Genomic DNA, 13,247 nt, shown 5'->3' on the forward strand with positions numbered 1-13,247 from the left:
AGTTAAGGGTTGGTCTCCCAGGACCTCCTATACTTCATCAAAGCAAGAAGACCAGAGCCTGAGAGATCCAGGAAAATCCGACAATCCAACGGGAGCATATATTTGGAACTTGTCAGGAGGTGCAGGACTCCAGTGACCCCCTTGTGTTGCAGTAAGACCAGCAGAGAGGAGGCTGCAGAGCAAGGGGCTGGGGATCTGGGGAACTGGGTTCTGGTTCGACATGTTTGACCCACAGAGCCTCATTTCTCCCCTCTAAGCATTAGTTCTCTTGTTTGTGAATTAAGGTGATCAGTTCTCTTTTGTTCTGCCACTCTTTTATGGCAAGAGAATTATGGCCCATTCTGGGGACAGAGACTTGTCATGGGTTGATCCACCTGAAGCTGACATCTCCCAGAGGGTGGGGATTATCCCTCTATTTGTCTTGGGAGGGGCCCGGCTGGGTACAGCAAATCTATTTAGCATTGGCTAAGAAGGCAATGCCTGCACCTCTGATGTGAGTGGTCCCTCAAAGGGCCCAATGATCCTGGGCAGCTCCCAGGTAAAGGTGTGAGCAGAATGTAGAAGCTGAAGAAGGACAGAACTCATCTCTGAACAGGAATATCAGTGTAATGAGTTATCTTATGAAAAAGCGAGCTCCGCATCACTGAAATTATCATGCAGAGATGCACGTACATCTACAGGGGCCTTGGAGAGGAAGTTCTTTCCTTCCCCAGTGGATTTAGGATGTACTATATCTTAGTCCATTCATTTACTAATCATTTACTCACCCAGTGAATACTTAATGAGCATCTATTTTGTGTCAGACACTGGGTTAAGAGCAATTGATATAAAGATGAACAAGCTTCAGTCATACCTCTGACCACAAATGTATACTGTGGTATCAGGGGTATTAAAAAGGACTCTCAGTCACTGAGTTGTAACCTTTTGGTGAATCATGCACCCACTTGAAGAAAGCTTTGGACCCACACAATATTTTATATCCAAATTTGAAGTCCACAGAGGAATGAAAGATGGTGCCATAGAGCCAATGCTTCCAACCTATTAGCTCCTGTGCCTGCACAGCTGAGCAGGGACTGGCTTTTGGCTGGCCATGTGAGGAAGATGGCAGACAAGTCCAGGCACAAGAGTAAGGAGTTGGAAGGGATGCAGGGCAACTGTGGACTGAACTAATGTCACAGGATGTTGGCCACGGTAACAGAACCCAAACTCTAAAATGGCATGGACAGACCTATTCCATTAGTTTAGGGTCCAAGAGAAAGTAATGTTTATGGTAGGATGAACAGGGAAGGATGTTTCTAAAGTGCAGGGTAGGGACTAGAGGAGAGAGACTCAGGGGCAGGTATTTCCTGGAATTTCAGGAGGAAAACCAAACTAGGCTCATTCTGGGGTGGTGGGAGTTGAAGTCCCAGACAAAAAACAGGGCCCCTTCAGTCCCTTGAAGGATTAGATGGAGAGGTCTGGTCAAAGAAGTGCAGGCAGCTAGCCCTATCTCCCACAGGGATTTCTCTGCTTTTTCTCTGCAGAAAGCAGTCAAAGCTATTTCTATTCCATTGCTGTTTCCAGGACAAAGTCTCTTTCCATTGGGTTCAGTGGAGGATGGGGCTGGCCACAGACCAGGGGTGCCCAGAGGGGTAGAATTGAATGGGTGAAGGCTGCCAAGAACCCACAGAAATGCCACTAGATTCCAGGCCCAGGGTCAGTCCAGGTCATGAGGGGAGGGGGAGCGAGCCAGGGCTTCCAAGCAGCCTTCTCAGGGGCCGCCCTGGAGAATGGAGGGCCCAGGACCTCTCCTGAACGGGCCTTAGAGACAGCAGAAAACTAGATAAAAGTTGGGATTAGAGGACCTGCCTCGGAGACGAAGCTGACCATTGATTCATCTTCCATCAAGAAGGGATTCAAAGAGCTTCTGTCAGGGTGACGTCGTTCCCAGCACTGGTCTTTCATCATGAAAGCCGGGGGTAGCTGCTCTCATCAGCAGGAAAGCCTATAGCACAGCGGCAGCCTGTCTCTATCCACCTCACCATCAACTTTCAAAACACAGAGCCCGCAACCTCCCTCCTACTGTATGCCAGACACTTCTGGCCACTTTGCTTACACATCTCCTACAATTCTCAATGACCATTATTGTCTTTATTAGCCAGGTGGGGGAAAAAAAGCCTGAGATGTGGAGAGCTTCAGAAATTGTCTAAGATCACAAGTTAGTAAGAGTAGGGCTGGGACTCAGACCCAGTCAGTCTGGCAGCTGCCTGGGCAACCCTGCCCCCTTGTCACTTGTTGGGACCCGGCTCCTCCAGCGATGCCACAGGGGAACCTTGCTTCATGGCTTTTCCTACATTGGCATTTGATGACCACAACAACCACCCTCCTTCTTGGTGAGGATCTGGACTCAGTTTCTGGTTGGTCACCTCTCTGGCTTTCTCCCTCAGATGGCAGCATGAGCTCCAGGCGGCTGGCCCACCTCCATCTCCACCCTCACTCCTGGCTTCCTCCACATGGCAACTGACACCTCCATGCCACAGATCCTTAATGTCAGTGTTCTTCTTTTGGTAATATTTTCTCCAAACTTTACAACAGTGCTATCACTCTGCCTAATTCTCACTTGAGTATCAGCCCACCTACAGCTCTGCCAGCTGAGACACTGGAGGCCGGCTGGCTGGACCTGATGCCATCCACTTTGTCTCCCCCTCACAGTAATCCCTCCCTAAATATCCTCTGATGATGTCACAGGCTTTAAGCCTGAGCCTCATCCACATTTAGTGGATCATCTTTTTTCCAAAACTCGTCCTGCCAGCTGAGATTTTCTATCCTCAAATGGTCTAGTCTAGGATGTCCAAAAATCTGTCTCTAAGTTAAGTGAGGTCTGCTCTGTTGCATCTCAGCCCAGGGTAGATCTGGAAGTTCTGCATATTGGCCATCAGGATCCATAGGAGGAGATGGACCCACTGCTCCATCTGGCACATTTCTGAACGAGCCCAGGCACTTGGACCTTAAACTAATGCCATTGTGAGTCATGACTTAACTGTTTCCTGTCTTCTTTCCCCACCTAGATTATATTATCTTAAGGTTAGTCTCATACAACATGCTCAAAATAGCTAATTAAATCAATGATTGGATGAGGAGGAGAGGGAACTCTCATTTACTGGATGCCTACTTTGGATAAGGCACTAAGGGACTTCTATGGACTAAACAGTGTCCCCTTCCAAAGCCCTATGTTGAAGCCCTAAAGCCCAGTGTGATGGTATTTGGAGATGAGGACTTTGGGAAGTTATTAGGGTTAGGTGAGGTCATGAGGGTGGGGTCTCCATGATGGGATTAGTGCCCATATTTGAAGAGACACCAGAGCGCTCCCCCTCTCCTATCCCACCACTTCTGTTTCCCTTTCCCTCTCTCTTTCTCTCACATACACATGAAGGAGAGGTCACGTGAGCACACAGCACGATGGCAGCTGCCCAGCACTTAAGAGAAGAGGCCTCAGAATGAAACCTACCTTGCTGGCACTTTGACCTTGGATTTCCCAGCCTCCAGAACTGTGGGAAATAAATGTCTGTTGTGGAAGCCTCCAGGTGTATGGTATTTTATTATGGCATTCCAAGCAGATTAGGACAGGGACATTCCATCTTTTACCTGTCTAACAACTGTATGAGGGATCAAGGTAGGCATCTCTGGTTTCTATCTCAAGCCAATCCCCCTTCTTCCTTAGTTTATAAAACCCCAATTTGGCTTGTGTATTAGGCAAGTCTAATGCATTTGGGAAGGTAAGTCCCTTCCCCAGCTCCAGCTTCTCAAATTTCACCAGAGTCTAAGGCTAAACAAGTGAACATGGCCTTCATTTCACAGAGCCTGGACTTTATAGACAAATTCCCTGGGTTCACATCTCACCTCTGACAATTATCTGTTGAGTAGCTTTGGGCATTTTTTTTTTTTTTTAAGCCTTTTGCACCTTAAAAATGGCACCTATTTATCGGGATTGTTTTGAGTATTAAGTTAGCCCCTGTAGGTATTATTATTTTTTTTAGAAGATTTTATTTATTTATTTGAGAGAGAGAGAGTGAGTGAGAGAGAAACACAAGCAGGGAGGGGCAGAGGGAAAGGGAGAAGCAGACTCCCTGCTGAACAGGGAGCCCGACATGGGGCTCTATCCCAGGACTCCAGGATCATGACCTGAGCCGAAGGCAGATGCTTAACAAACTGAGCCACCTTGGCGCCCCCCATGTAGGTATTTAGAAGGTATCTGTCATGAACTAAATACTCCATAAATGTCACTATTATTATTGTTGTTGCTGTTCCCATGAGCTGTAATGGGGAAGTCTCCTGGGTGCTTCTATGCAATATTATGCTCCTTGATAGAAACGGAGGTGACAAAAAAGACTGCCCCCTTCTTTCTGCCTTGAATTTGATTGTGATATGATTTGATGCCTGGAGCTGCCATCTTGGGATATTGAATCCATAACCTAAGGACAAAAAAGCAAACATGCTGGTATAGCAAGATCGAAACTTGGAACAGCCTATTTCCAAACTTTTCTTTCTTTGAGATAATGATTAGCCGTACTACGCGATTTTTAAAATTTTTTTGAGTATAGTTGACACACAATGTTACACTAATTTCAGGTGCACAACATGCTGATTCAACAGGTCTATGTTATGTTATGCTCATCACAATTGTGCTATTATTATCCCACTGTACCAGTGAGGAAACAGGCAGAGGGAGGGCTGGGGAGTGGTTAAGTAATTTGTTCAGGATCAGCTAGATGGCGGATCTGGGATTCTAACCCAAAGGCCAGGCTCCTCCCTTAGAACCTATAGGCCTGGAGGCTTGGAGAGAAAAGTGCATGCCTTGGAGAGGAGGTGAGGGAGGGGTATGCTCTGCCTGACTCTGTTCTTCCTCTGGAAAAGGTGTATTAGAGCAGGTGCCTGCCTGCCTCCAGTGCCTTGGCTGTCAATAAAACCCCCAGCCTGGCTGTGGCAAGCTGCAGATTCATGCAAATTCAGGGCCTATATTTAGCAGTAATTTAGCTGTCATCAGTCAGAGGGAGAAGAAAAAGCCCTCCCCAATGTAATGGTTATTCATATCAACTACCTACTCCTCCGGTGCCTTATAAATCCAACAGAATCTGACTCAAAGCGGTGGTGGTACTCAGGGGGGCTGGCTGGCTTGGGTTATTCGACCCTCCCCCCCCCCCCGCCACATCCCGGGCAGAGATGATGGGGCAGTGGTCTGAGTACAAAGGAAAGGAAGTTTCATTTTTCATGGAGGGTGATGATAAGGGAGAGAGATGGAGAAAGATGAGCCAATCGTAGAAATCTAATAAAAAACATGAAACAAGAAGGATGCCAATGAGTCAGAGGATTCAGAGCTGGGAGGGCCACGGGAAAGAAAGCAGTCCAACCCCGAGGAAACCAAGGCCAGGGAGGAAAGTAATCACAATAAAAGCTATCATAATTACCATAATTGAAATCTTGTTCTCTGTGCCAGGCACGGTACTGACCACTTCACAGGCATGTGGCCACTCGGTCCTCCTAGTAACCCTGCAAAATCAGAATTATTGTCCCCATTGTACAGAACAGGGACCAGAGATGTGGTCACTTGCCCCATGTCCAAAAATGGCAGAGCCAGGATTTGAACCCGGGTCTGCCTGACGCCACAGTCATTGCTTGTAACGCTAACAATACTGTGTAATTTGTCAAAAGTTTCAGGGTCAATGTCAGAGCTGGACCAGCTCTTGGCTTGACCAACTCCTGGTCCTTTTTTTTTTTCTTTATCCTCCAAGTAGAAATGACTGCAGGACAGAAGGAGAAAGTGAACATGATAGGTGGAAGGAGAGTGGATTTGTGCTTGAGGGAGTTGGAAGCTTGGGGAAAAAATGATTGTAATGTTTTCTCCCTCTAGTGATGCATCCACTGGATTTATTTGAGGGTGCTGTGAGGTGTCTGGAACTGAGAGGAGAGGCTGCTTTGGGAAGGGCTGAGGGAGGCATGTAGGGGGAAGCATGATGACAGGGGGCTACAGGCATCATGGACACCCAGTGAGTGGAGGGACTGGACACAGAAAGGGCAGGCAATGAAGTGAACTCCGCCTACTTGTGCCAAAGTTCTTCTGCTCTGTTGCCTAAAACAGACCAGGCATCACTTTATATGAGGAACTTCAGGAAAAGAGTCCTAGGAGGGAGTAAGATTCAGACAACACATGTGATCATATAATGGTTGGGCCAGGAGGGAGCCACGTCTCTGCTCTTAGCCCACAGAACCTGACCACAGACTTCAAGAGAACTCAGAATGCATGTGCTGAGCCGGCGCCAGGACCCCGCACAAGAAGCTCCTCCAGGACTAAACACATGAACTCTGGGGCCAAAGTGGCTGGCTTCAGCTGGCTAACCTTGAGCAAGTCACTTGACTTCGCCATGCCTCAGTTTCCTTACCCATACAACAGGAATAATAGTAGTCCCACCTCCTAGGGCTGATGTGTGGATGGAATGAGTGAATATACGTGAGGCGCTTAGCACAGCGCCTGGCACAGAGTCAGTGCTGTGTGTTAGCTATTACTATTCATCCTGAGACGCTTTTGTCTGCCAAAGCAGAAGGTCTACAGGACTGAGCGTTTCCCTCCATAAATTCAAGATGATTAAATTATTCCCACACCACTCAGATAATATGCAAAAAGATTATATTTCTATCCCTATCATTCTCTCCCATTTCGCCCCACCTCACCCTACCCACCACCATCTATACCACCTCTTCATCACTACAATTCTCTGGGTAATAATGGAGAAATAAGCCCACTGTTCCGTCCTCAAATTGCTCAGGTACCTCAAGGCCAGTTCATTTGGGGATGCTGTGGCCCAGAGTGACCGACTCTGGCCAGATTCTTCTTCTGCCTCCACCACCGCCCCCACCCTGGGCTGCTAATATGCCATGTTCCCCCACCCTTGCCTTGTGCTGCTCTGGTGTCCTGGGTCACAGACCATCATATCCCTCCTTTCTGCCCTGGAAGTTTCAGACATCAAGTGTGGCTCCACAGTCAGCACTTTATATCCTGAGCAGCCAAAAAGAGGGATTGCCACAACTAACTGTGCTAATGTAGGTAATGGAAGGAGGGAGACTGATGTCTCCGTTTCCCAGGAGGGCTGGTGGCCTGAGCTCGTTGAGCCAAGCCTGGCCAGAGCCCTCAAGCCAGCTGCTAAGGAAAACGCTGTGGACCAGGCTGCCTATAGCAACTGCATTTCAGGAAGGAGTCCCGCAATTCTCAGGCCTAGACACTCTGTCCATTCTCCTGCCTCTAAAATGCCTACCCCCCCGGGTTTCCCCTTCAGAGCCCCTCACCGCAGGGAAATGCACAGAGAGCACGTGGAAGCATCCATCAGTGGCTCTCAGGGTGTGAGCGTGGACCAGCAGCATCAGTACCACCTGGGAACTTGTTAGAAATCCAAATTCCGGGGCTCCACCCCACATCTTCGAAACACTGAATCACAAACTCTGGAGGTGGATCCTTGTAATCTGGGTTTTAACAAGCCCTCTAGGGAATTCTGCAGCACGTTCAAGTTTGAGAACCACTGGTCTCGTCAATAGTTCTCAAACTTTGCTGAATATTAGAATCACCTGGGGAGCTTTTAAAAATCCCAGCGGCCAGGCCGCACTCCAGCCCAATTAAATCAGACTCCCTCAGGGTGGGATTCAGACATCAGTGTTTTTAGGTTCCTCCAGGTGATCTATGTTGAGGGCTGTGAACCACTGATCTAAATATTTAATAGGCAATCCACAATCATCCTCTTTTTAATATAACTGTGCTTAGTAAAACCTGTAAAGACAGTTTGCCTTCATGCCAAGAAATCAAGTTTGTGCTGCATCTATTGGATGCCAAGATGGTACTGTGTCTATTTTACCAAGGCATAAAGGAAGGCATGTATTTGTTAAGTAGCTTGTCCAAAGTCAGAAGCAAAGCCTCCATAAGGCAAACGATCTACGTCGTAACCCAGGGCCTCTGGCTAGACCAGACCACAAGCAGAGTCAAAGGAGTGCACCACTTCTATCTCGAGCACGGCAGTTCCTTAAAGTGCCTCAGCTCTTGTGAAGGACATGACCGGCTGACAGACTTCCCATCCACGCAATCAGTGAAGACTCAGCAAGGTCCAGACCACGCACCAGTCGGAGTCATTTGTCTACACTGACAACACAAGATGGAAATTAAAGTGTAGATATAGAGGGGGTGGTATAGTATATGAAACATGAAAAATTCATCATGTCTGGCTAGTACCTAAGAATATAAATTAGAAATCTTTAAGCACCACAAATGGAAGATATGATGTTACAGGTGAGAAATCGAAATCAGATTAGGAAACAAAACCAAAACAGTGATTTCCTCTTTGCTGATTTCACACACCTTCTGGCCTTGGTTCTTCAACGAGTAAGTTTCAGAGCTAGAAACTGACTCCTCCTTCGCCTGATCCCAAAGCTCAGGCACTCAATACTGTTCTTGAGGATTAATCATTAGGGAACAAACTTCTGCATAAGGATGTTCATTGAAACACTACCTATAATTGCAACAACAACAAAAAAAGAAAAAAACACAATAACAGAAAATTAATAACAATAATGGTAGTATCTGTCCTTACTGAGTGCTCTCATGTTCCTGGGACACTGTGCTAAGTAAGAACTTTACATATGTCATTCCATTTTAATTATATGTTGTGAAAATTACCAGTTTTCTAGTTGTCCCTAAGACACAAGGTAAGATTTACTTCTGGTTCCCATTGTTAGTGGGTGGGGTCAGGTTATTCTGTTAAGATAGTTGTAAACACGTGATATATGTATCACATTCTTCAACAGCCTGAGTCCCTAAGTAACTGCAGTGAACAGAACCACAGTACCACCAACCCCCTCCCACCACCAATTAATCCATGATGCATATGTAACATGAGGAAAGAATAAAATTTGCTTTATTCAACTGAGACTTGGGGGTTGCTTATTACCACAAAATAACAGCCTATGTTGACTGATATATATAATATGCTATATTTATAATATAAAATATTATGTCATTTTAACAACAACCCTGAGTGGTTAATATTGATTCCATTTTATAGATGTAGAAGCTGAGCCTCCATGATTAAGACCATGTTCTTACTCACTACACTAAGGAAATGCTATATCCACTCCAAAGGACTATTATGAAATCATTAAGATCAATAATTTTAAAGATAATGTGGAAACAGAGAAAGGATATGTATGATGAAATAAGAGATGGAATAAGCAGATTACCAAACGGTGGAACCACTACATGATTTATATATTTGAAGTGAGCCAAACCAGGAAGGAAATATGCAAAAGTGGAAATGGTTGTTATTTTAGAACAATGGGATTATGTGTGACTTGTCAAAAGTTTCTCCAGTGTTATTTCATCATTGTTTCATTAATAAAACAAATCAATCTTTTTCAAATGTCTACATCTGCACAATGTCAAACACGTGGGTGGAAGGTAAAAAGTGCCATACGTCAGCATCATGCATCTCTTGCCCAACATCAGACATCTGGAAAGTCTGAATGAGCCAAATGACTGAATTTTTCATGCTTCACTGAAGATTTTGGGGAGTGGGTGGGGGGGAGGACAGATCTCTCTGAATAGCTGGTGAGCTTCATGGAGAAACTGACTTAGGTAGAAATGCTGCGGACAGCAATACCCCACTGAGAAAAAGTATAGGAGGAAGCAGAGAGTCTCCCAAGCAAATCAGATGAAAGATGTTTCTCTATTCAGCCACCTCTACCTCAGGTCCTAATGAGAAACGTGGTCACTGGGAAGTGAACCTTTAGCTGGTGACAGTGTTAGAGTTTGTGAGTGCTGTCTGGACAGGCCCTACAGACCCCAACCACTGAATATGGGAAGCTCTGAAGACTGTTTTACCCCCTCCCTCCGAAGGAAATGATACTCGGGTCAGTATTCATCAAAAGTGCAGATGCAGCCTCCAAACAGGCAATGCCCATCATTCCCTTATAATGGAGCCTTCCACAAAAGCTGTCATGCTGGTGCTATGTGATCATCTTCACCAACACCCCAGCTGACGCTACCACAGGGGAGCCCCTGAGCCAAGGGGAAGACAAGATACAGGCTTGACTTGGTCTAGCCAGAGAGCTCTACTCAAAGGACAATGTCCTCCCACAAGGCCAACTCAACTCTCTCTAATGGGGGTAGTTAACACCAGAAGGAGACTGGGCAATAGATAACAGCAATGGAAGTGGGCAGAAACACAGGGAGAAGCTGAGATGAGAACATGCTCTAGTCACCATCACAGCAGAGCATTGGACACACTCTTGCTTCTGGGGAAAATGAGCCATACTAAATTACCTGGTGTCATTAATTAGTGTTGGATCCTGGAGGATTTTCCAGTACCCACACTATCTTCCAATCCCAAATTTGTGAGACTGTGCAGCTGGTCCTAGGATACCTTGTTTGGAGATTTTTCCTAGAGATGTTCCTATAACCTGGGGTCTGTTGGAGGGACAAGAAGCTCTGCTCAGGGAGCTGGTCTAGGACAGGGATGCCAAAGCAACAATGGAGGGAAGTGACCACCAAGTTCTTCGGGTAAGCTTCCGGGACTAATTTTTTGGGTCAGGAGTCAGCAAACTTCTGAAAGGGCCATTGAGTAAATATTTCAGCTTTGGGGGCCAAATAGACTGTTACAATGACTCAACTCTGCTGTTGTGGTTCGAAATGAGTCACAGACAATCTGTAAATGAATGGGTGCCAATAAAGCTTCACTTACAAAAACAGGCAGTAGGCTAGATTTGGCCTTTGGGCTGTAGTTTGCTGACCCCTGAGTTGGGCCATCAGGTTCCCCCACCTGACAGTAATATGTCCACTTGCATCTCAAGGACAGTGTGCCCAAAGCTCGTTGAATGCCTTTCCTATACACAAGCAGCTGACAATGGTAATGGAGGGATTAGCTCAGGGGAGCAATGGCATTAGTCTCCAGCTAATGTCACCTTCTCCCACTTTGTGGCCCTATAACTCTCTTGCAGCTCCTGGATTGCAGGGACAGCCTGATAATGAGGAGCTATAGAGATGACAGAGGGCCCTGACTCTCCTAAAAACTCTTCTGCCTTTTGGGAAAAGAAAACAGCTTCTTAAGGTGTGCAGAGATGGTGACTGTTTCTTTCTTTTTTTTTTTTTTTAAAGATTTTATTTTTATTTTATTTATTTGAGAGAGAGAATGAGATAGAGAGCATGAGAGGGGGGAGGGTCAGAGAGAGAGGCAGACTCCCCGCCGAGCAGGGAGCCCGACGTGGGACTCGATCCCGGGACTCCAGGATCATGACCTGAGCCGAAGGCAGTCGCTTAACCAACTGAGCCACCCAGGCGCCCGGTGACTGTTTCAAGAAAAGAAAATCCCCATCCTATAACACTCTCCCTGCTCACAGTGTTCCTTCCACTCTGGTCTCCTTTCTTTTGCTTGAATCCAGCAAGCGTTCTCTAGCCTCCAGACTTTCGTACTTGCTGTCCACCCCCCAACACACACACCTTCACCTCTCTTGCTCGAGTTCTTGGCATAATTGTCCTATTGTCACCCTTCAGGTCTCAGTTCACATGCAACCAGCTCATGGAGTCCACCATATCTAAAACCCAGCCCCAAGTTACTGCCACACCCCCAACCATTTCCTTCACAGCCCTTATCTTAGTCTGAAAGGATCATTTGAATGTTTGTGTAGTTTTTTATTGTTGCCTTCTCTACCAGAATCCAATCTCCAGGAAGACAGAAATCTTGTCTGCTCTGCTGTTGCCTCTGTGAATACCTGGCACAGAGTGATCAGTAAATAATTCTGGTTGGTTGAATGAGCAATATCACCCCACAACATATGGGATGGGGTGGGGGAAGTCAGTGGATCTTCTCTCCTTTTCCTTCTCCCTAACCACTAAGGGTTCTTGGTCTTAATTGCTTGGCTCAAATGAAAGAAGGGACTGTGTGTGTGTGTGTGTGTGATAGGAACAGTGAACCTGAGATTTATCCTCTTAACAAATGTTTAAGTGGACAGTGCAGTATTGCTAACTATGAACACCATGTTCTGCAGATGATCTCTAGAACTTAACTTGCATAACTGACACTTTATACCTGTTGAATGGCACTCCCTATTTCTCCTTCCCCTCAAGCCCCTACTACTTTCTGCTTTTATGAGTTTGACTATTTTGGATACTTCAAATAAGTGGAATCATGCAGTATTTGTCCTTCTATAACTGGCTTATTTCACTTAGCAAAATGTTCTCAAGGTTATCCACATTGTCATATATGGTGGGATTTAAGAAGGGACTCTTTTTGAATTGTGCTGAGGAGCCCACATAGACTTTGCCTCACAGCCAAGAGCAGGAGAAATCAGACAAGTGAGGACATGTGAAGTACAAGATCCCAGAGCAGCGGTGATCCCCCATTGGCCTTTTATAGCCTTTACTCTAAGGAAACCCCTTGACTGTGAGTTTCAGCATCCTTGCTCTGAGATGGGATCAATAATAGCTACCTCACAGGGTACTGTCAGGATCAAGTGAAAGAATACACACGAAGCTAACTTTGCGCAGAGAAACTCCAGAAGCTTGGGGCAAGGCTAGGGTTTTAGGGTGCTTCCTTGGCAGCCATGTTAACCAATGTCACTTCAGAGGAGGCTTCACATCAAAAGCCGCTCTAGAGGAGTGGCTTCATGGAGCAGACACTTGGTTTTGTTGCTGTTGTCTGTCTGCTGCCTATAGCAGTGCATGGCATGTAACATGCTCTCAAGATTCAAGGTGAATTTATCAGTGGAAACAAAGTGTTCTTACTTGTTGTTAGTCAAGAAGAATGAGAGACCGGAATCAGAAAACTTAGTCTGGGTTAACACAGCTCAAATCCTCTCCTCTTAGTTTTAAATAAAAGGGAGGGAAGGGGAGGGAAGGGGAGGGAAGGGAAGGGGAGGGAAGGGAAGGGAAGGGGAGGGAAGGGAAGGGAAGGGAGAGGGGAAGGGAGAGAGAGAAGAAAAAGAAAGAAAGGCAGGAAGGAAGGAAAGAAGGAAGAAAGGGGGGAGGGAGGGAGGGAAGGAAGGAAGGAAAGAAGGAAGGAATGAGGGAAGGAAGGAAAAAAGGAAGGAAGGAAGGAAGAAATGAGGGAGGGAAGGAAGGAAGAGAGGAAGGAGGGAGGGAAGGAAAGAAGGAGGGAGGAAAGAAAGGAAGAAGAAAGAAAGGAAGGAAGGAAGGAAGGAAGGAAGGAAGGAAGGAAGGAAGGAAGGAAGGAAGGAAGGAA

The sequence above is a fragment of the Mirounga leonina genome, unplaced genomic scaffold (genome assembly GCF_011800145.1).
Source record: "Mirounga leonina isolate KUSES-001 unplaced genomic scaffold, KU_Mleo_1.0 Mir_173, whole genome shotgun sequence".
NCBI lineage: Eukaryota > Metazoa > Chordata > Mammalia > Carnivora > Phocidae > Mirounga > Mirounga leonina.